The sequence below is a fragment of the Hipposideros armiger genome, unplaced genomic scaffold (assembly GCF_001890085.2).
Source record: "Hipposideros armiger isolate ML-2016 unplaced genomic scaffold, ASM189008v1 scaffold_254, whole genome shotgun sequence".
NCBI lineage: Eukaryota > Metazoa > Chordata > Mammalia > Chiroptera > Hipposideridae > Hipposideros > Hipposideros armiger.
In genome coordinates, this window is record NW_017731604.1 from 1024023 (window position 1) to 1048863 (window position 24841).

Sequence of the window (24841 nt, forward strand, 5' to 3'; positions counted from 1 at the left end):
ATAACAGTAGCAAAATTACAGTTATAGAGTAGCAACGAAAATAATTTTATGGTTGGGGGTCACCACAACATGAGGAACTGTATTAAGGGGTCGTGGCATTAGGAAGGTTGAGAACCGCTGCTTTAGAGGAACGCTCAGATTTTTCCTTAAATACCCTAAGCCGGTCTGAGAATGTTAAGGCAGTTTTTGGAGGTGTTTACCCGCTGCCTTCTCAGATCACCTGCGCTCTGACACTAAACGCTTATCGTATAGCCCAACTCCTGCATCGGTCTGTTGGCTGAGCGGCGCAGGCAGCACAAGCCCCAGACTTGGTTGCCCTCTGGTTTCACTACCTCCTCCACATGCTATTATTGTTCTACCTCCCTGTATGATTCATGACAAACCTTCTTGAAATAGTGTTCTACTGTATTGACTGTATTATTTTTTCAAATATCATTTTTATCTCAAACCACTCAATTTGGCTTCCACTACCATTTTCCACTGATACTGTGTTTATTAAGGATATCAGATTACCATTTCATCAGGAAACAAATAATAAACAAGACAAATCGGTAAACATGTAGTATGTCAGATGAGACAAGGATCAAGGTAGAGAGTGCTGAAGGGTGGGTTTGCAGTTTTAAATTAAGCACATTGTTATACAGCCCTCCATCATTTCTATATCTATGCCCATCCTTACCATTTTCTTTCCCACCTGGGAAAAAAATATGTCCCTCTTAGTGTAATAAGGCCCACTCTTGTTAAGAGCTCACTCAAGAGTGCAAGCTCTGAGGAACAGCGTTGCTGGTTAGATTCCTGGCCCGAGCTGAGCTGCTGCTGAGCTGCCAACAGGTGGCAGGATGGCTCAGCTAAAAAAAAATAATTAAAAAAATAAATAAATAAGGCCCACTCTTCTATTTCTGAATACTTCTGAATACCATGTCTTCCAATATCCTTTAAGGAATTTGCTCTTTCAGTTGTCTCCTGTTTTTCCTTTTTCCCCCATGTTTTCTCTATTTGAGAAGCAATATAACTTAACAATAATGAGTATAGGCTAAATAATCAGACTATTCAGGTTCAATCCATAACTCTACTACTTATCACTTGTGCAATCTCAAAAATATCACTTTACTTCTATCACTCTCATAGGTTGTTGTAAGGATTAAATGAGATAATATATGCCCAGAATTTAGCACAGTTCCTAATACAGATTAAGTATTCAGCAATGTTCACATTACTATTACTTTTATTACTAAATACTTCTTCTCAGCATGTAAATATGACCCATTCTCTCCCATCTTAAAACAAGATGAGATTAGGGTGGAAAGGGAAAGAGAGGAGGGGGAGGGAGAGAGGAAGGGAGGAAAGGAAGGAGAGGAGAGAGAAAGAGAGAGAGAACACCTCTCTCAACCCCCTGGATCCTACCCACATTCATTATTTTTCCCCATTTATAGTCATGCTTCTTCAAAGAGTCTACTTTCACAGTCTCTGATTTCTCACTTCCCATTCATATTTCAGATGAATGCAATCTGGCTTTCCTTCTCATCATTCCACTAAAAATGATCTTTTCATGGTCATCAACGACTCTCTAACTTTCACATCTAATAATTACTTTTCAGACTTTATCTTACTTAATGTTTCCATGGCGATGGACACTGTAGTTCCTCCCTAGTCTGTGAAACTCTGTCTCAGCTTTAAAACTAGCTCTTCTAGTTCCCGTTCTACCTCTAGCTAGTTCCTTTTCAGTCTTTTGTAGAATCCTCTTCTTCCTCTTGCATCTTAAATGTCTGTACTTCATGGAGTTCTGTCCTTAGTTCCCTTCTTGTCACAATCTCTAAAACCTCTTCATAGGAGACCTAATTCACACCTTAGCTTCCAATCTCATCTCTACTCTGCCAACTATGAAATATATTTCTCCTGCTTTATCTTCTCTGAATAGTAGATTCATGTACATCCAATTGTCTACAGGAAAACTCTATCTGAGGAATAATAGATAAAATCTAAGCTTTTATCATTCAAGCCCCTACAAATCTTCTCTCCTAATGACTTCATCAGTTTGGGCTGCTATAACAAAATAACAGAGACTGGATAGTTTATAAACAACAAACATCTGTTTCTCACAGTTCTGGAGCTGGGAAGGATAATGGTGTTGGCAGACACGGTGTCTACTTCCTTCCTGGACAGCGGTCTTCTTGATGTAACCTCACATGGCAGAAGGAAAGACTGACTCTGGAGTCTCCTTTATAAGGGCAATAATCCCAATGATGAAGGCTCTGCCTTCATGACCTAATTATCTCCAAAGGCCCACCTCCTAATATGATCACCCTGGGGGCTAGTATTTCAACATATGAATTTTGGGGGGATATAAACATTCAAGCTATAGCATTTAGTAAACCTCCTGTTTTCTTTACCAAACTATTCATCTTACCATTCTCAATACATTTTGCTCAGCCTCACCCCATGTCTTTGCTCATGTTCTTTCTTCTCAGACTACTCTCCTACTGCCTATCAAATCCATTAAATCATTGTTTCTCAAACTTTAATGTACATGCCAATCACCTAGGGATATATTTTTAATGCAAAATCAGGAAGTTGAGGGTTTGGCCTAAGAAGATACATTTCTTTTCCCCCAGTTTTATTGAGAAATAATTGACATACATCACTATATAAGTTTCAGGTGTACAGCATAATGGTTTGATTTACATATATTGTGAAATGATTACCACAATAGATTCAGCTAAGATCCATCTTCTCATATCGATACAATAAAGAGAAAAGGAAGAAAATAAAAAAGGAAAAATATTTTCTCCTTGTGATGAGAACTCTTAGGATCTACTCTCAACAACTTTCCTACATATCATATGGCAGTGTTAGCTATAGTTATCATGTTGTACATTACATCCCTACCTCTTATATATCTTATAACTAGAAGTCTGTACCTTTTGACCACCTTCCTCCAATTTCTCTTCCCTCCCCCACCCTCTGCCTCTGGTAACCACAAGTCTGATCTCTTTTTTTATGAGTTTGTTTTGTGTTGTTGTTTGTTTGTTTTTGTTTTAGATTCTATATGTGAGTTAATACAATATTTGTCTTTCTCTGTCTGTCTTATTTTATTTCTCATTAATGCCTTCAAGTTTCATTCATGTTGTTGCAAATGGTAGGATTTCCTCATTTTTATGGCTGAATAATATTCTGCTTAAGTTGTTTCCATGTCTTGGCTATTATAAATGTGCTTCTGTGACCATTATGTGTGCAGATATACTTTTGAGTGGTTTTTCTTTCCTTTGAATATACTCCCAGAAGTAGAATTACTGGATCATATGGTAGCTATATTAACTTTTTGAGCTTCCTCTTTACTGTTCTTCATAGTGGCTGTACCAATTTACAATCTAACAAGCCCTCAAGTAATACTAATGCTGCTAGTCTGTGGACTACACTTTGAGTAGCAAGGGTCATTCTAGAAAAAGCTCTACGAAGGCAGAAAATTCTGTCTGTTTTGCTCACTACTGTACTTCAGTGCCTAGAACAGTATCTAACATATAGGAATTGCCCCCCAAATTGTTGTTGAATGAATTAATTAAATAAAGCCATGACTTCATCCAACACTTGGTTCAAAAATCATGTCCTCCAAAAAACTTTTATATTCTAACCTGACCCTATAATAGTCAGTTGTTTATTTTTTTGCACACTCATGCATTTCTTCCATCTCTGTTAAAGATAGCAATGGTATTTAATAACACATTTTATCATCAGAGTTTTGTTAACATAGTTAGAAATAATGTCAAAGGTGTGTTTCTAGCATGGCCTCCCTTACTACCTCATTAATGAGTGCTCTTGCGGTGCTTTGGCTTTTGATTTTCTTTCTATGGTTCTTGGGTTCTGGAATAAATATGTTAAAAGTTGTGTCATGGAAAAATTAGCAAAGAACACAAAAAATTCACAAAAGAGGGAATATAAGTGGCTAACAAGCACTTAAAGACAAATCAGTCCTTAATAATGACATGCAATGTTGGTGGAAGTATAAAGTCACACAACATTTTTGGAAAGAATTCAGTTTACAGATATCACAAGCTTCAGTTTAGTCCTTGGAATCCACTCTAAAGAAGCATCCCAAAATACATACCAGCAATTCCATTTCTGGCTATTTAGCCATAGAAAATGTAAACACTAATTCAAAAAGATATATGCACCCCTATGTTCATTGCAGTACTATTTACAATAGCCATGATATGGAAGCAACTTGGGTGTCCATCAAAAGATAAATATATAAGGAAGTTGTGGTACATATATACAATGGGATATTACTCAGTAATAAAAAAGAATGAAGCCCTGCCATTTGCAACAACATGAATGGGCCTAGAGGTTATTATGCTAAGTGAAATAAGTCAGACAGAGAAAGACAAATACCACATGATTTCACTTACATGTGGAATTTAAAAAATCAAAACAAATGAACAAACAAAACAAAACAAATATAGATTCATAGAAACAAAGAACAAACCAATGGTTGCCAGAGCGGAGGGGACCAGAGGGATGAGGATAAGAGTGAAGGGGAATATAGTCAATAATAGTTGTGATAACTTTGCACAGTGACAGATGGTTGCTAGGCTTAGTTTGGTGATTATATCGTAAGATGTATACATGTTGAATCACTATGTTATACACCTGAAACTAATATAATATTGTATGCCAACTATACTTTAAAAAATGCAAAAATTTATGCCAAAAATGTTTACCAGTTTTATTTATGGCAAAATAAAAATGACTTGCCTAAATGTGTAACAATAGGGAAGTTATAAAGTAAACAATAGTATAATTAATTTGGTTATTATGCAGCCATCAAAAATGTTTAGAAATAATTTTAATGATATGGAGGAAATGTTTAAATAAAAACAATGTTAATGAAAAATGGTGAATGAAATTGTCAGTATGATCTCAAAATATAGAGCAGTATGGGGAGAAGGAAATAAATTCTCTGAAATGATAACTATGGCTATCTCAGGCACTGGGGAGGAGTTACTACTGATGATTTACTGATTTTTTAATTTATATTTTTTGAAGTTTTAAAAATATGTTACTTTTATAATCAGAATAGAACTTTGTTTAATGAACATCATTCCCGGGCCAGATCCTGCAGCTTTGGGAGGCAGAGTGCTGCCCGGACCCCAGATCTCCGCTGCTACCCTGTTCCTGGCGGGACTTCGGGGCCAGGGCCATGAGCCTAGGGCAGCAGGGCCTGGCCAGCTGGACCACATGTCTCTCCAGCCAGAGATCAGTGAGTGGAGAGGGAAGAGAGCAAATAAACAAATCCACAAGACGCAACCTCAGACTCCTGCCTCCTGCAACAAGCAAGGGTTCAGCAAAAACATAAAATGGCATGACCCATTCTCCTGCTTTGCCTGCTGTCAGTAACTGTTCTATCTCTGCTGGGTGGGAGTTCCATGCTCCTGTCATAAAGGCAGGTGTCATAGCGACCCCAGAAACATCCACCCCAACATCATCCTGGTGCTGACAGATCAGCAGGTCGTGGAGTTCGGTTCCATGCAAGTGATGAACAAGACCAGGCGCATCACGGAGCAGGGCAGGGCACACTTCATCAATGCCTTGGTGACCAGGCCCATGAGCTGCCCCTTGTGCTCTGCCCTCCTAACCGGGAAGTACATCCACAACCACAACACCTACACCAACAACAAGAATTGCTCCTTGCCCTCCTGGCAGGTGCAGCATGAGAGCTACACCTTTGCTGTGTACATCAACAGCACGGGCTACCAGACAGCTCTCCTTGGGAAGTACCTGAATGAATACACTGGCTCCTATGTGCCACCAGGCTGGTTGGAGTGGGTCAGCCTCCTTAAAAACTCCTGCTTTTATAACTACATGCTCTTTGGAACAGGGTGAAAGAGTAGGATGGCTTTGACTATTCCAAGGATTTCCTGACCTCATCACCAATGACAGCATGACATTTTTCCACACATCCAAGATGTACCTGCACAGGTCCGCCCTAATAGTCATTGGCCACGCAGTCCCCCACAGCCCCAGCAGTTGGCCCCTCAGTACTCACACCTCTTCCCCAAAGTGTCACAGCACATCACACTGAGTTACAACTATGCACCCAACCCTGACAAGCACTGGATCATGCGCTACATGAGGTCCATGAAGCCCATCCATGGAATTCACCAACATGCTGCAGCGGAAGCGCCTGCAGACCCTCATGTCTGTGGATGACTCCATGGAGATGATTTACAACATGCTGGTGGAGACAGGTGAGCTGGACAATACCTCCATCGTGTACACCACCAAACATGGCTACCACATCGGCTAGTTTGGCCTGGTGGAGGGGAAGTCCATGCTGTGCAAGTTTAACATCAGGTTCCAGTTCTACTGAGGGGCCCCGACATGGAGGCTGGCTCGCTGAATTCCCACATTGTCCCCAACACTGACTTGGCCCCCGCCATCCTGGACATCCCAGGTCTGGTCACCCCTCAGATATGGATGGGAAATCCATCCTCAAGCTGCTGGACACCGAGTGGCAGGTAAATCGGTTTCACTTGAAAAAGATAAGGCTCTGATAGGACTCTTTCCTGGTGGAAAGAATCAAACTGGGGTGGGGGCGTGGGGCTCAGTTGGTTAGAGCACGTGTTCTTAACAACAAGGTTGCCGGTTTGATTCCCACATGGGATGGTGGGCTGTGCCCTCAACAACTAGAGTTAAAATGGCGACTGGACTTGGAGCTGAGCTGCGCTATCCACACTAGATTGAAGGACAACGACTTGACTTGGAGCTGATGGATCCTGGAAAAAACACACTATCACACAATAAAAAAAAAGGAGTCAAACTGCTCCACAAGAGGGACAAATGACAAGGTGAATGCCCAGGAGGAGAACTTCCTGGTCCAAGTACCAGCGCGTTAAAGACCTGTGCCAGTGTGCCAAATATCAGACCATGTGTGGGCAGCTGGGACAGAAGTAACAGTGTGTGGAGGACGCCATGGGGATGCTGAAGCTGCACAAGTGCAAGGGCCTGGCCCAGCCTGGGGGCAGAGCCGTCCAACCTGGTGCCCAAGTACCATGGGAAGGGCTGCAAGGCCTGCACCTGTGACAGTGGGGACTACAAGCTCAGCCTGCCTGGATGCTGGAAAAAGTTCTTCAAGAAGCACAAGGCCAACTGAAAACAACAAAGGAACAAGACAAACAAATGAAGAAACAAAACTCATAGACACAGACAATAGTTTAGTGGTTACCAGAGGGTGGGGGGGAGGGCGGTGGTAGATTAGGGTAAAAGGGATGAAATATATGGTGATGGAAGGAGAACTGGCTCTGGGTGGTGAACACACAATGAGATATATAGATGATGTATTTCAGAACTGTACACCTGAAACCTATGTAGCTTTGCTAACAATTGTTGCCCCAATAAACTTTAGTTAAAAAAAAGAGGCACAAGGCCAGCTACTCCCGTAATTGTTCCATCCACTCAGTGGCCATCAAGATGGATGGCGAGGTACACCATGTAGGTCTGGGTGATGTGTCCCAGCTCCACAACCTTACCAAGCAGCACTGACCAGGGTCCCTGAGGACCAAGGTGACAAGTATAGCAGGGACTTCAGTGGCACCGAAGCCTTCTGGACTACTCAGCCTCCAACCCCTTTCAAGTCACACATTGGTGCTACATCTTAGAGAACAACATGGTCCAGTGTGACCTGGACTTATATAAGTCCCTGCAGGCCTACAAAGACAACAAGCTGCACATCAACCATGAGATCAAAACCTTGCAAAACAAAATTAAGAACCTGACAGAAGTCCAAGGTCACCCGAAGAAAAGCCAGCTGGAAGAATGTAATTTTCACAGAATCGTCACACCCAGCACAAAGGCCACCTCAAGCACAATGGCACCAGTCTGCAGCCTTTCAGAAGGTGCTGCAAGAGAAGGACAAGGTGTGATTGTTGCAGGAGCAGAAGCAGAAGAGGAAACTTCGCAAGCTGCTCAAGCGACTACAGAACAACACATGTGACATGCCGGACCTCACGTGTTTTACCCATAACAACCAGCACTGGCAGACTGCAGCTCTCTGGACACTGGAGCCCTTCTGTGCCTGCACCAGCACCAACAACAACATGCACTAGTGCATGAGGACAATCAACAAGACCACAATTTCCTCTTTGTGTGAATTTGCAACCGGCTTCCTTGAGTACTTTGATCTCAACACAGACCCATACCAGTTGATGCATGCAGTGAATACACTGGACAGGGAAGTCCTCAGTGAGATACACGTACAGCTCATGGAACTGAGAAGCTGCAATGGTTATAAGCAGTGTAACTACTGGACCCAAAACATGGACCTGTGACAAAGATGGAGAGAATTATGAGCCATACAGGCAGTTTCAGCACTGAAAGTGCCCAGAAATGAAGAGACCTTCTTCCAAAACACTGGGACGACTGAAAAGGCTGGGAAAGTTAAGCAACACAAGATGTATCCCTAAAACCAGAGGCATCATCTGACTGTACAGACAATGAAAAGCTTGATATGATTTCAAGCAGACCTATGCTGTTTGCCAGGAGACCTGAGAGACACAGAACTTGCTTTCAGTCAACATGGCAAATTCTCTGGAAGAGAACCACCAGGAGTAGTGATACTTCAGGAAGTCCATTTTTGCCCCTGCTTTTACTTTGGATTATACCTCACTGGCTGCACAAAATGCATTTTTTAAAAGATTTTTATTGGGTAATTGGGGGGATGGGAACAGTGATGGGGAATTGGGGGAAGGGGAACAGACAAGTTGCTGTCGTTTTGTTCTTCAATCTAGTTGTGGAGGACGCTGCTTCACTGGCCCAAGTTGCCACCATCATTGCGCTCTTCCCTGGCGAGGCAGATCAGTCGCCGGCTTCTGGACGGCCGCTCACTGCGGCTGCTGGCCGCTCACGCTTGCTGCTGGCCTCTCACGCTGGCTGCTGGCTGCTGGCTACATACAGTAGCCCATGGCAACCCACTGCCACAGGGACTGCAGCCTACGCCATCGCCAGCGACTCATGGCAGCCCAGCTCCAGGTTGAGCTGTTGTTCAGCATCTTAGCTGTGGAGGGCAGTGTCACTGGCCCTCATATGTGGGATCCGAACCGGGGCCCTCTGGCATTCCAAGCGAGTTCTTAACCATCGCGCCACTCGGCCGGCCCCACAAAATGCATTTTCATATCAAAAAGTCACCACTAACCCTCTCTGAGAGGCTCACAAGGGAAAAAGAACAAAGAGAAATATTTCTTGGAAATTTACCCCAAGAGTGAAGAGTCACTGGAATTTTTTTTTTTAAATCATAAGGGAAGAGCCCTGTTTTAAATCCTCTTATCTTTTGGTTTGTCAAAAAGAAGAGACTAAGAAGCAGGACGAGGCAACTCGCACATGCTGGAAATGTTACACAGAGGTTGACAGGGAGTCAACTGCACAAAAAAACTCACTTATCTAGCACTATAATCCTGGCTACCTCCAAAGAAATTAACTTTACTATATATGCGTGACTATTTATATGAAACCAGCATGGGAACTTTCAGGGAAATCTAATAAGAAAACCCAATTTTCAAGAGTGGTGGTGTCAATAAACGCTCTGTGGCCAGTGTAAGAGAAAAAAATTTTTTTTAAGTCATTCTCTTTTACAGCTGAAACTAATTCTAAAAAAATGTGTATTTCACAATAAAAAAATAATAATTAAAAAAGTCATTCTCTTTAATTAAGGGGTTGCTATGTTCTCTATTTTTTTTTCTTATAAATTTTTATCATCTCCTTCTCCAACAAAACTATAAGAAACCTAAGGACAAATGGCACATGGATTTTTAAAATATATGACAAAATTTGGCATAGGACCCTTGCTCAAATTTTTCTAGAAAGCTTCCTAATCCGGTGCTATAATGTTCTTTAAACATACTATAAGCACATAAATATTCATGCAGAGCTACTTTTAAGGGGGAAGATGTTACTGCCTTTTTCTCAGAGTTATATAAACCAGACCAACAATGAGGAATCTCATCGAGAGAGAGAGGTCAATAGCTTGTTTTTAACAAAACAGAATGAATTTAATGTCCAAATGAAGTAAAATATTTGCATGCATTTTAAATTGCCCTACATAGTAAAAGGCACCTTATATTCTCCATATGCTTTTTAAAAAGTCAGTGTATCACTTCCCACTTCCCCTGAATGTGATACAAGAAATCCATTGCACAATCTATAAAGCCAGGGAAGAAAAACAAAAGGGGAAATACGAAGTGTGATAAAAATATATAGTGAATGTTTAAATTTAAAAAAAACATTTATTACAGTAAAAGACACATTGCTATTAATCCCCCTCAAAGTACTCCCCCTCGCTTCAAACACACTTATCCCATTGTTCTTGCCACTTTCTGAAGCAGTTCTTGAAGTCCTCTTTCATGAGTCTTTAATTGCACTATTGTGGCTGCCTTGATGTCCTGAATTGATTCAAAATGTTTTCCTTTCATGGTCATTTTGACTTTGGAGAAGAGCCAGAAGTCACACGGTGCCAGATCCGGTGAATAAGGTGAATAAGGACACATCATAATGTTTTTATTTGACAGATACTGCTGCACCAGAAGTGATGTCTGACACAGAGCATTGTCAAGATGGAGGATGAAGTAAAGACACTCACAAAAGAGACTTGCAGAGCTGCTTCAGAAACTGGCAAGAATGATAAGTGTGTTCAAAGCGAAGAGGGAGTAATTTGAGGGGTATTAATGGCAATGTGTCTTTTACTGTAATAATTTCCTTTAATTTAAACATTCATTGTATTTTGTGATCATACCTCATATGGGAGTTTAGTATTTAATAGTTTGTGGTACTTGTGATTAAATGGTAAACTCCACTGTGCCTTTCCCCTCAAATTCTGCTAGGTCTAAGGAGGACTACACGGAATACTGGTAGTATAGTTCAATGTGAATTGTTCTCCTCTCCCCTGTTATTCTTTCTTGCACAGTTTAGTTAAGGAGATTGATGACAGAAATTTATCGACTGTTTTCTAAGAGTAAAGAAAAAACTGAAATGAAAACTACAATTAAAGAAAACACAGTCAAGGTATGGCATTTCTTGCAGGTAATAGTTTTCTACCTATATTTATGAAAAACATAGGCATTATGCTATAAAATGAACCACTTTAGATATTTATAGATACATATTAAAACATACTATTTATTAAAATGTAAATAATTAATTAGGTTTTTAAAAGTTAAATATCAAATTCCCACTAAATAAGTTGTAAATAATTAAATTTAATCATAATAGGGAGATATCACAGGCGAAATGCCTTCTAATGCTTTTTGTTTTAACAAAAAGAGTATGGGCTATAAAGTAATACAGTAATTTGTAGCTCAAACATAAGAATAAAGATGTTTTTCATATATTGGTGATATAAAACATCATCTGTCTTTTCATACTCTGTCTTTTTTTTTTAAGATTTTTATTGAGGAATTGGGGGATGGGGAACAGACAAGTTGCTGTCGTTTTGTTCTTCAGTCTAGTTGTGGAGGATGTTGCTTCACTGGCCCAAGTTGACACCATCATTGCGCTCTTCCCGGGTGAGGCACATCAATCGCCGGCTTCTGGACAGCCGCTCACTGCAGCTGCTGGCTGCTCACGCTGGCTGCTGGCTACATACGGTAGCCCATGGCAACCCACTGCAGCAGTGGCTGCAGCCTATGCCATAGCCAGCAACTCCCAGCAGCCCAGCTCCAGGTTGAGCTGTCATTCGGCATCTTAGCTGTAGAGGGCAGTGTCACTGGCCCTCATATGTGGGATCCGAACCAGGGCCCTCTGGCATCCCAAGCCAGCTCTTAACCACTGTGCCACTTGGCTGGCCCCATACTCTGTCTTTTAAAAAACAGATAATTTGATACTGGTTACATTTACTTTCAGACAATTTTCCAGTTTTGGTGGAAGTCTTTAGAAGTTTTTCATGAATCCTTTCCACTTTTCAGGTTACTACTTTAGTTAACTACCTGCAAAATATCAGAGGTAAAGAAAACTAGTTTCTCCTGATTTATACCACACATTTCTTAGAAGCAAATGTGCTAATTACATGAAACTTTATATGATTTGCTTAAATGCAATAAGATAGAGTATTTACATTATAATAGTGGATTATGGGAGTTTGTGGGGAAATAATTCTCAAAATGATAAAGGAAACAAATCTAAAGCATAACCAGTCATAGTTTATTTCTCTATTAAATATTTTCATGCTTGAAAAATAACAAATGTGAGGAAACATTCAGATGGTAGAAATCCTGGGCAGGACAGAGGCCTCAAGAAATGGGTATCAGCCAATCCAGAGAAATTCAGGGTTGGGAAAAATACCCACTGAGACTAAGATATTCTTCTCAATCTGCTTCTCAAGTTCCCAAACTGGGAAGCTTTGTGGAAGAAGGGACCAGTATGCCCTTGGTATTTAGGTAGCTCTGAGGAAAGTTAAAGGTGAGATTTAATGAGCTCCATGGTGAGAAATAAAGGTAGAAAGCAAAAATCTTGATGAGCTTTTAGGTACTATCTAAAAGTGAAGCAAAAACTGAAGAAGAGGGACTGTGGCTATTAGAATTTTACTAGATTCTATGATTTTTTTGAAAGATTTTATTGGGAAATTGGGGGGAGGAGAACAGCTTTGGGGAATCAGGGAAGGGGAACAGACAAGTTGCTGTCCTTTTGTTCTTCAGTCTAGTTGTGGAGGACATTGCTTCACTGGCCCATGTTGGTATTATTGTGTTCCTCCCGGGTGAGGCAGATTGGTCGCTGGCCACTGCACAGCCGCTCACGCGGCTCATGGCAGCTCACGGCAGCTCACAGCGGCTCACGGCAGCTCACGCCCACTGCTGGCCAGCCCCGCTGCAGCCTATGCCATCGCCAGCAACTCATGGCAGCCCAGCTCCAGGTCGAGCTGTTGTTCACCATCTTAGCTGTACAGGTCACAGCATCACTGGCCCATGTGGGATCTGAACCAGTGGCCCTGCTGCTCAGAGTTGGCACTCCCAAGCCAACTCCTAACCCATGCCACTCGGCCAGCCCTGGATTCTATGATTTTTTAACATCATCTACTAGACTGTGATCTACTCAAGAACTGTAATATACTTAAATGGGCTGTGATATATTCAAAAGCTTATCCACCTCTATATCCCAAGAGCTAGTACAGCCTCTGACATAGTATAAACATCTATTGGGTTGTCGGAAAAGTCATGACGTATTTTTTTCTATGTTTTTCATTGCAAAAATGCATCATGACTTTTCCGACAACCCAATAGTAACAAACAATTGGAGAAATAAATTGAATTCTTTATTTTTTAAAAATTCTCTGTTTTCAAGAATAATTATAAAACCTTAAAAAAAAAACTAAACAAAAAATGGGATATCCAAGATGGTGGAGTAGATCAACACTGTGCCTGCTTCCTTCCATGAACACATCAAAATTACAACTAAATTATAGAACAATCAACCTGGAGAACAATCTGAAGCCTGGCTGAAGCCTGAAGGATATAAAGAAGCAGCCATGTCCAGACTGGTAGGAGGGGTGGAGACATGCAAATGGCTAATCCCAAACCTCCGTGTGGTGGTTGAGAACCAGGATAAATATCTTGGTCACAGAGGATCCTGCCAAAGGAGCGAGGGACTGCAGCCTCAGACCAGCCTCCCCAGCCTAGAGTACTGGTACCAGGAAGAGGAGCCCTCACAACATTTGGTTGTGAAAAAGAGTGGAGATCCCAACCATCTGGGTGGACAGAAGGCTATGGGAAACCCAGGCATCCCTTTAAAGGGCCTGCTCATGGACTCACTCATTCGCAGGCATTCACCCTGGGCTCCAACAAAGGGACAGTGACTCAGGAGGTGTCGGGAGCATACAGGGGGAAGACTAAGTTGTGTGGCTTCAGGGCAGGGCTGGAGGACAGTAACTGTTTTCCCTATGAAGGGTCTTCCTCCCATGCAGCCAGCAGGCAGGTGCCATCTTTCCTGTGTTGAACCCTCCCCCCCACAGGCCAAATCTGAATCTGATTGGTCTGGTGAGCTCTACTGCTGCTGACTCACTGGAAATCCACCCTACACAACTCTGCCAACACCAGAGGAACTTTCTCAGGAGCAGCCAACCCCACCCAAAAGAAAGTTTTGCATACTTTCTTGCAAAACTTTCGGAGTTGGCCAGTTCTGGCCTCAGTGTGACCTGAGAGTTTTGATGAGTAGCTCCAGATTCAGCACTGGCACCAAAACAGAGTCTGCATTAACCTGGTGACCACAACTCTTCCCACTCTACTGACTCACTGAGACCCTGCCTCACCCAAATTCATGGACTGCACAAGGCTTTAACAGTGGCTGAACCTTATGGGAGCCAGCAGCGGGCTTTTTGCAGAGATACCCCAGGCCTGGTATTACTGGTAGCCATCCTTGAATTGCAGTGTGTCTTCTCCTATGTGCCTCCAATTTTAGTACAGGAAGCAAACAACTGTGGATAGCTTTATAGCTCCTACCAGATAGTCCCCAGCTGGTTACAGGCAGTGGGTGACCTGGACCTGCACCAAAGCCCCTCCCAAGAGGCCCCAAAATCAACATATTTGGAGGTGGGCTTCAGACCACAGCAGAGCACTGCCCAATTAGCCCTACAAGTGGCACACACAAAGGGCGGTCTCAAGAGGCACCAGAGCCCACTAGGGAGAATCCCACTCAGTGGGTAAGTTCCTACCACAGCATTCTGTAAACTGTGGACATGGCAAAACCCCACAGACAATCAGCCTGAGGGTCAGTCCTACCCACAGATGTCCCAATAGCAATCAAGGCTCAACTATAACAGTAGGGCACACACAACTCATACAAGGGACATTGCTGGAGCACCAAGAGCAGGTGACCAGGGAGACTGTGCCAGGGCTGCATAGGGCACCTACTACATAAGGACACCCGGCCAACACTGGGAGACATAGCACAGCTACCTAATTCATGGCAACAAACACAGAGAGGCAGCCAAAATGAGAAAACAAAGAAATATGTCCCAAATAAAAGAACAAGAGAAAACTCCAGAAAAAGAACTAAACAAAATGAACACAAGCAACCTACTAGAGACAGAGTTCAGAACAATGGTTACACGGATGCTCAAAGAACTTAGTGAGACCTACCTTCAACAAAGAGATAGCAAGTATGAAAGGACATAGAAACCATTAAAAAAAGTCAGAAGTTTTATCCAGAGAAACCCAAGACATTAATTCGAAAAAATATATGCACCCCTATGTTCATTGCAGTGCTATTTACAATAGCCAAGACTTGGAAACAACCGAAATGCCCATTGGTAGATGACTAGATTAAGAAACTGTGGTACATTTATACAATAGACTATTACTCAGCTATAAAGAAGAATGAAATCACACCATTTGCAATGATATGGATGGACCTAGAGACTATTATGTTAAGTGAAATAAATCAGACGGAGAAAGACAGATACCATATGATCTCACTTATATGTGGAATCTAAAGAACTGAATAAACGAGCAAAGTAAACAGAAATAGTCTCAGAGATATAGAGGAACAACTGATGGCTGCTAGTTGGGAGGGGGAGGGGATGAGAAAGAGGGGGAAGGGATTAGACAGCATAAATACGTAACTACAATATTGCCATGATTATGAAAGACAGTTTGGGGAATATAATCAATAATGTTGTAAATATTTTTTAGGGGGTCAGATGGACTCATGCCTTACTAGGGAGACCACTTCATAGTGTAGAGGCCTGACCACTGCACTGTATATCTGAAGCTGCCATTGAATAATATTGCATGTCAACTATAATTATATATATATATATATATATATATATATATATCGTCACGGGATGTGGAGTACAGTGTGGGGGAGTGGAGTCAATGGAATTGTAATAGATATGTATGATATCGGGGGGTGGGGCGGTTGAATGGGGGAGGGGGTAGTCACTTTGTGAGGGGTGAAAAGTATAACTATTGCATTGTTTTGTATACCTGAAACTAATAAAAAAAAGTCAGAGTGAAGAAGACAATAACTGAAATGAAGAATGCACTAAAAGGAATCACCAGCAGACTACATGAAGCAGAAATCAAATCAGTAATTTGAAAGACAAGGTAACAGAAAACACCCAATGGAAAAGCGAATAGGAAAAAGAGTCCAAAAAAATGAGGATATTTTAAGAGACCTCTGGGATAACATCAAGCATAACAACGTTCACATCATAGGGGTACCAGAAGGAAAAGAGACAAAGCAAGAGATTGAGAACCTACTTGAAGAAATAATGACTGAAAACTTTCCTAACCTGGCAAGGAAAATAGAAATATACGTCCAGGAAGAGCAGAGAATCCCGAACAGATTGACCTAAACAGGCCCACACCAAGACACATTATAACTAAAACGGCAAAAGTTAAAAACAAAGAGAGAACCCTAAAAGCAGAAAGAGAAAGGCAACTAGTAACTTATAAGAGAGCCCCTATAAGATTGTCAGCTGATTTCTCATCACAAACTTTGCAGACCAGAAGGGATTGGCACAAAATATTAGACATGATGAAAACCAAGGACCTACAACCAAGGGTATTCTCCACAGCAAAGCTATCATTTAAAATCAAAGGGCAGGTAAAGAGCTTCCCAGACAAGAACAGGCTAAAGGAATTCATTACCACCAAACCAGTACTACAAGAAATGTTAGAGGGACTTCTTTAAGATGGGGAAAAAAAAGATCAAAATTATGAATAATAAAATGTCAATAGTTACATATCTATCAAAAATTACTTTCAATGTAAATGGATTAAATGCTCCAATCAAAAGACATAGGACAGCTGAATGGATAAGAAAACAAACCCCTTACATATGCTGCCTACAAAAGACTTACTGCAGATTGAAAGACATACACAGAAAGTAAAGGGACTAGAAAAGTTATTTCATGAAAATGGAAATGAAACAAAAAAAAGAATAAAAACTGGGATAGCAGTACCAGACAAAACAGACTTTAAAAAGGCTATAAGAAGAGGCAAAGAAGGACCTAGTAGTCCCACTTCCGGTATTAATCCGGAGAAACCAAAAGCACTACTTCAAGAGAACATGTGCATCCATATATTCATTGCATCATTGTTCACAATGGCCAAGATGTGGAGGCAGCCTGGGTGTTCATCGATGGAAGAATGGATAAAGAGAAGGTGGTACATATATACAATGGCATATTGCTTGCCATGCAAGGGACTGGGTTCTTGCCATCTGTGGGGACATGGATGGACCTGGTGGGTATTTTACTGAGTGGAGTATGTCAGACAGAAAGACAGATGCAATGTGATTTTGCTTATATGTAGAATCTAAGAACAAATTAAACAAAAAGAATACAAACAAATTCATAGATACAGAAAACAGTTTGATGGTTGCTAGATAGGAGTGGGGTTGGGGGTGTGGATGAAAAAGGGAAAGGGATTAAGAAGTACAAATTGTTTGTTGAAAAGTAGTTATGGAGATGTAGCGTATAGCATAAGGAATATAGTCAATAATATTGTAATAACTATGTATGGTGTCAGAGGGGTACTAGATTTGTTGGGGTGATAGATAGGAGGGGGTTAGCACCAGCATGAAAAAGGTGAAGGGGTTAAGAAGTACTAATTAGTAGTTACAAAATAGTCATGGGCATGTAAAGTAAAGCATAGGGAAAATAGTCAGTAATATGGTAATAACTATGTATAGTGCCAGACTAGTCAGAGGGATCACTTCTTAAATTATACAAATGTCTAACAACTATGCTGTACACCTGAGACTAATATAAAATAATACTGAATGTCAACTTTAATTGATAAATTTTAAAAGGGGGGAAAGGGGCAGGGGAATAAGAGGTCCAAATTTCCAGGCATAAAACAAGTAAGTCATGGGGATGTAATATACAGAATGGGGAATATAGTCAGTAATATTGTGAAAGCATTGTACAGTGTCAGAAAGTTGCTGGACTTATAGTGATCACTTCTTTAGATATATAAATATTGAATAACTGTGGTGTATACCTGAAACTAATATAATATTTATGTCAGCTATATTTTTAATAAATTCTTAAAAAAGAGCAAACAAGACAAAATAGAAACAGACTTACAGATATAGAACATACTGATGGTTGCCAGAGATGAGGGGATTGGGGAATGGGTGAAAAAAGTGAAGAGGATTAGGAGGTACAAACTCCCAGTTATAATATATGTAAGCCATGAGGATGTAGTGTACAGCACAAGGAATACAGTCAATAATATAATAACTTTGCATGGTGACAGATTAATACTAGACCTATCATGATGATCACATTTTAAAGTATGCAAATGCTGAATCACTATGTTGTACACATGAAACAAATATAATATTGTATGCCAAATATACTTTAATAAAACAAATTTAAAAAAATAAAACCTCATAACAAAAAGGGATATAAAAGGTGGAGGGGATTGCTTGCTTATCATTCGATGTAGCTAGGAAGGGGATGCAGGGAATATTGCATGTCCACTCTTCAGCCAGATTTATGGAGAATAGAACCTCAAAGGACAGAATGAGTAGTAACAGGTTTCATAGAAAAGGAAAATGAGGAGAATCTCATCTTCACAGAAGAAAGGAAGCAAGGGAGGTAAGATCTTAAAAAGTGGAAAGGCCTATATGGTTTTATAGTTACTAATCACATTTTAAATACTGAAATATTCTGTCTTCGTCTCAGCAAATGTGAGGTCCAGAAGTGGGTTAATTTGATTTAAGCACTAAAAAGGTCTGCATTTATAGCCCTAAATGAGTAATGTCCATACTGCTTTATCATTTAATCTCCTTGAAGATTCCTGTTACCTTCATGTTCATTAGCCATAGTCCAGGGAGAAAATAATGAAGACCTATAGAATTGTGGAAATGGAAAAGGGAAGGGAAAACAGATATGGTACTTAAAGTGAAGAATCTAAAGAATTTCTCAACTAATTAGATGTAGTGAGGACAACATAAAATAAAACATAACATTAGGGGGCCAGCCGAGTGGCACGTTGGTTAAGAGCTGGCTTGGGACGCCAGAGGGCCCCGGTTCGGATCCCACATATGAGGGCCAGTGACACTGCCCTCTACAGCTAAGATGCTGAACAACAGCTCAACCTGGAGCTGGGCTGCTGTGAGTTGCTGGTGACGGCATAGGCTGCAGCCCCTGCTGCAGTGGGTTGCCATGGGCTACCGTGTGTAGCCGGCAGCCAGCGTGAGCGGCCAGCAGCCACAGTGAGCAGCTGTCCAGAAGCCAGCGACTGATGTGCCTCACCTGGGAAGAGCACAATGATGGTGCTAACTTGGGCCAGTGAAGCAAAGTCCTCCACAACTAGACTGAAGAACAAAAGGACAGCAACTTGTCTCTTCCCCTTCCCCCAATTCCCCAATAAAAATCTTAAAAAAAAAATTGGGGGTTTCAAATGAAGAAAGCATGCATTCATAGATATTTATCCTTTTATTTTAACGGTTTTTAATGAATTAAGGTGCTTAAGGAATTCTATCAGTTCACTATCAGTTCACTATCAGCTCTGTTAAGTTTTACTTGGAAAATGTATGCTATATTTCTTAAGTACTTTTATTATTAAGACCTGAAAGCTATTACCAGTAGCATTTTAGAGGGATAGTTACTAGAAATGCCCATGTCATAATATAATTTTTAAAGTGCTTTTATCATGAAGGAATGTTAAATACTATCCACTATCTCATTTCATCCTCATAACAATATTAAGAGCTAAATATGTGCTCTGCTTATTCTTCTTATTTCTGATTGACAGGGAAACTTGGGCACAGAGAAGCCAAGTAACCCAAGTTCAAACATTCTTTAGAGACAGAGGCCAAGCTAGGATGCAGCTCAGCTTGTGCTCAGTAGAGCAGCTGGTTTCTCAAATGACTGGAGGTCATGTGGGCCTGGTGGAATACAAGCAGATGTCTCATAGGGAACACCTGGATTCATCACTCCCCCCAAGCCTCAGGCTCCTGAGATTTGAAAACCTGGGGGCTCTGAGACAGAAATGTATAATAGGAAACAGGAGGGCTGGGTATTCTTTCCTCCATAAGCTCTAACAAAATACACAAATAAAGAAGGATACTTTAAATCCCAAACAACTAAAATTCTTGTTAACCAGTTAACACTTTAGCATAATTTAATGGGAACAGAACAGAAGATAGAAATATGAGAGGGGAAAACACCAAGAAGAAGAAAAAGAGCACTGATTACAGGATGCCTTAGACAAACTGCAATCAACATTATTGGCCCACACAAACTCTAAGTCAATTTTGCAGTAAACTAAATTATCTTTCACAATCCTTTTTCAGCATGTTTTATTAAGGTACAAAATATTTAGCATTTTCCAAGAAAATTGTCTGGGAATAATTCAATGTCTGCTGCAACTATTTATAAAACTCTTCTAAGAGTTATGTGACTATGATCAATAAATGATAATTAAGTAGAAACTATAAATCTTAATTTTTTTTCTTAAAGATTTTACTGGGGAATTGGGGAAGGGAATAGTGTTGGGAAACATTGTGTTTTTCCAAGACCAATCAGCTCCAAGTCAAGTTGTTATCCTTCAATCTTAGTTGTGGAGGGCACAGCTCAGCTCCAAATCCAGTCGCTGCTTTCAATTTTAGTTGCAGTGGGGCGCAGCCCATTATCCCATGTGGGAGTCGAACTGGCAACCTTGTTGTTAGGAGCACGGGCTCTAACCAGCTGAGCCATCCAGCCGCCTATCAGCAGCTCAGCTGCAGCTCATCTTTGGTGCAGCTCACTGGTCCATATGGGGATCGAACCAGCAACTCTGTTGCTCAGAGCTCGCGCTCTAACCAACTGAGCCTCCCAGCCACCCCCGAATCTTAATATTTTTAAAATTTCAGAACTTGAAATTATTTTTATATACAGAAGGTGCCAAAAAATGTATACACATTTTAAGAAAGCAAATAAACTGTATTATAATTGTAATACTCAATATATACCGATAACAAAAGATGAATAAAAGTCACATTTGACTTCTGCAATACAAGAGGTGCTCAAAGTGGTTACCATCAGCGTCCAGACACTTCTGATTATGGCGAACATTGTTTGGTAGAAAAGTAATACACAGATAACATTTCCTAAAACTTAAAAACTCTCAAGCCAATGAACTTACTTACTACTTGGACACTGGCTGGACTTCCCCCTCTTTGCACCCCTTTCCCACAAATACAGCCCACCCCAAACCCTCAATGGGCTCGCCTATAGCTTGCTTTAGCATGCATTTCCAGAACTGTAATTCCTCTTCTGTTACCAAATAAACTCAATTTCTGGTAATTTGAGCTTGTCTTGGTTTATCTCTTTATTCAGGTTGATGCTGAAAACATCCCAAATTTGGCCAGAAATATAAAACCTCAGACTCAAGAAGCTGAGGTAGATCTAAACAGGATGAACCCAAATTATTCCATGACAAGACAGATCATAATAGAACTTGTAAAAAAGAAGACAAAGAAAAGATCTTGAAAGCAACCAAACGAAAAAGACACCTTGCCTATGTGGGGAGTGGTGTGTTGGGGGGTAGGATTAAAATGATAGCAAAATTCCCATCACAAATGATGAAAGCCCAAAGGAAGTGGAACAATATTACTAAAGTGCTGGGGAAAAAAAAGAATTTTCAATACAGAATTCTATACCAGTGAAAATATCCTTCAGGAATGAAAGGGAAATCAAGATATTCTCAGATGAAGAAAAGTAGGCAGACTTACCCTAAAAGAATGGTAAATTTCCCTAAATAGCAAGGAGATAATAAAAGGAGAAAACCTAAAATTTCGGGAAGGAAGAAAAAAACACAGCAAAAATATTAGTAATAAAATAAAGTTTTCCTTCTTCCCTTGAGCTTTCTAAATTATGTTTGACATTTTAAGCAAAATTATAATACTGCCTGATATGTTTCTAAATATATATAAAGGAAATATTTAAGAAAACTATATATGTGAGTCAAGTAACATAAAAGTTGTTACTGTTTCTACACTTGAGCAGAATTAATAAAATGATGACATTAGTAGACTGTTATAATATATATTATATACATAATAATAGATAATGTATAAAATAACATTGTATAATGTAATATTTAATATGCATTAATATATACATTATATATACATATATATGTGGTTGTTTTAGTACATATATATGTATATACTAACTTACCACTAAATTCAATATATAGAGATATATTCAAAACACTATAGATAAAGCAAAATGGAATTTTAAAATAGGCTTAAGTAACCAACAAGAAGGAAAGACAGGAGAAACATGAAAAAGCAACAGAACATACAAAAAACAAACAAATAGAAGGCTTAAAAGCCCTAATATATCAGTAATTACATTTACTGTAAATGGCATAAATACACCAATTAAAAGAGAAAGACTGGTAAAGTGGATAAAAAAATATGACTCAACTATATGTAGTCTATAAGAAAATGACTTCAAATATAATATAGGCACACTGAAAGTAAGAGGATGAGGAAAAGATATAACACACAAACATTACTCAGAGGAAAGCAGGGTTGCCTGTGTTGATATCAGATGAACTAGGTATTAGAGCAAAGAAAATAATAGAGACAAAGAGAAAAATGATATAATTATCACAAGGTTAATTCACCAAGAAGACACAGCAACCCTATATATCAATGCACCAAAATATAGAGCTTCAAAATATGTGAAGCAAACACTAACAGATCTGAAAAAAGAAAAACACAAATCCATAATTATAATTGGAGATTTCAACACCTCAAAACAAGTGAGAAAACAATTAAGTAAAAACTAAGCAAAGAAGTAGAAGAATACAAGAAGACTACCAAACAGTAGGAATTAATTCACATTTATTTAGAACACTCCATCCAAAAACAGAATGCACATTCTTTTGAAGTGCCAACAAAACATATGCAAGATAGACAATATCTTAGTCCATAAACAAGTCTGAAATTATTTAAAAGAATTGAATCATATCAACTGTGCTTGCCAACCACAATAAAATCAAACTAGAAATCAATAACAGAAAGATAAAAGGGAAATCAACAAACACTTGGACATTAAATAACAAACTTCCTCATAATTCATAGGTCAAATAGGAAATCACAAAGGAAATGAAAAATACATTAAGCTACATGAAAATGAAAATATAACACATTAAAATGTGTGTTACATAACTAAGCCAGAGCTGAGAGGGAGATTTACAGCACTGATTGTATACATCAGAAAAGAAGAAAAGACTGAAGTCAATAATCTAAGCTTCCACCTGAATAACCTAGAAAAGGAAGATCAAATTAAACTTGAAGCAAGCAGAAGGAAGGAAATAGTAAACATAAGTACAGGAATCAAGGAATTTGAAAAGATAAAAATATTAGAGGAAACCAATAAAACAAATACCCCATTCTCTGAAAATATCAATAAAATTGTTAAACCTTAGCAAAAGCAGCACTAAGAGGGAAGTTCATAGCAATTAATGCATTTATTAAAAGAGTAGAACGGTCACAAATAAACAACCAAACTTTACACCTCAAGGAGGTACAAAGAACAAACTAAATCAGATGTTATTAGAAAGAAAGAAATAACAACAATTAGAGCAGAAATAGAAAATAGAAAACAATAGAAAAATCAAAGAAATGAAGACTTGGTTTTTTGAAGTGAAAAACAAAATTGACAGAGAAAAAAGACTCAAGTAAATAAAATCAGTAAAAAAGAAAAGATATTACAACTGATTCCACAGAAATAAAAAGAATCGTAAGAACAGGTATATGCTAAGATTTTGGATAACCTAGAAGAACAATTATATGTCAACAATTTGGATAACCTAGAAGAAATGGATACATTCCTAGATACATACAATCTATCAAGACTAAATCATGAAATAGAAAACCTGAACTAGCATGGAGATTGAATAAGTAATCAAAAATCTCCCAACAAAGAAAAGCCCAGACCAAATGGTTTCACTCATTTCTACCAAATATTTAAAGAATTAACACCAATCATTTTTAGACTCTTTCAAAAAATTAAGAGAGGGAACACTTCCAAACACATTTTATGAAGCAAGCGTTATTCTGACAACAAAGACATCCCAAGAAAACTACAGGCCAATATTCCTGATTAAATATAGATGCAAAAATCCTCAACAAAATACTCACAAAACAAATCCATCAGCATATTAAAAGGACCATACACCATGGTGAAGTTAGATTTTTTTCCCCTGCGATGTAAAGATGGTTCAATATAAGAAAATCAATTAATGTAGTAATCATATCAAAAGAATGAAGGGCAAAAAATCACGTAGTCTTCTCAAATAGATTCAGAAAAAGCTTTTGACAACATTCAAAAATTTTTTCCACACTTTCATGATAAAAACTCTCAACAAATTAGGAAGACAAGGAAAATAACTCAACTTAATGAAAACCATATACTCATGAAAATCCCACAGCAAGCATTATACTCAATGGTGAAAAACTATAAACTCTTATTCTAAAATCAGGAACAAGGCAAAGGATAACCACTCTTGCCGCCTCTATTTAACATAGCACTAGAACTCTTAGCCAGAACAATTAGGCCAGAAAAAGAAATGAAAGGCATTGAAATTGGAAAGGAGAAGTAATCTCTGTTTGGAGATGACAAGATCTTATATGTAGACAACCCCAAAGATGCAAAAAAAGAAATCTATTGAGCCGGCCAAATGGCGCGATGGTTGAGAGCTCGCTTGGGATGCCAGAGGGCCCCGGTTCGGATCCCACATATGAGGGCCAGTGACACTGCCCTCCACAGCTGAGATGCTGAACAACAGCTCAACCTGGAGCTGGGCTGCCATGAGTCGCCGGCGACGGCGTGGGCTGCAGTCCCTGTGGCAGT

General features: G+C 39.6%; 1 protein-coding gene and 1 pseudogene across 3 annotated transcripts in view; one reads left to right on the forward strand and one right to left on the reverse strand.

Moving 5' to 3' along the window:
- Positions 1-24841, reverse strand: part of ZC3H12B (zinc finger CCCH-type containing 12B) — a 248247-nt gene that overhangs the window by 200216 nt on the left and 23190 nt on the right. The gene's annotated exons all lie outside the window — the stretch shown is intronic.
- On the forward strand, positions 5086-8321 carry LOC109390068 (extracellular sulfatase Sulf-2-like; annotated as a pseudogene).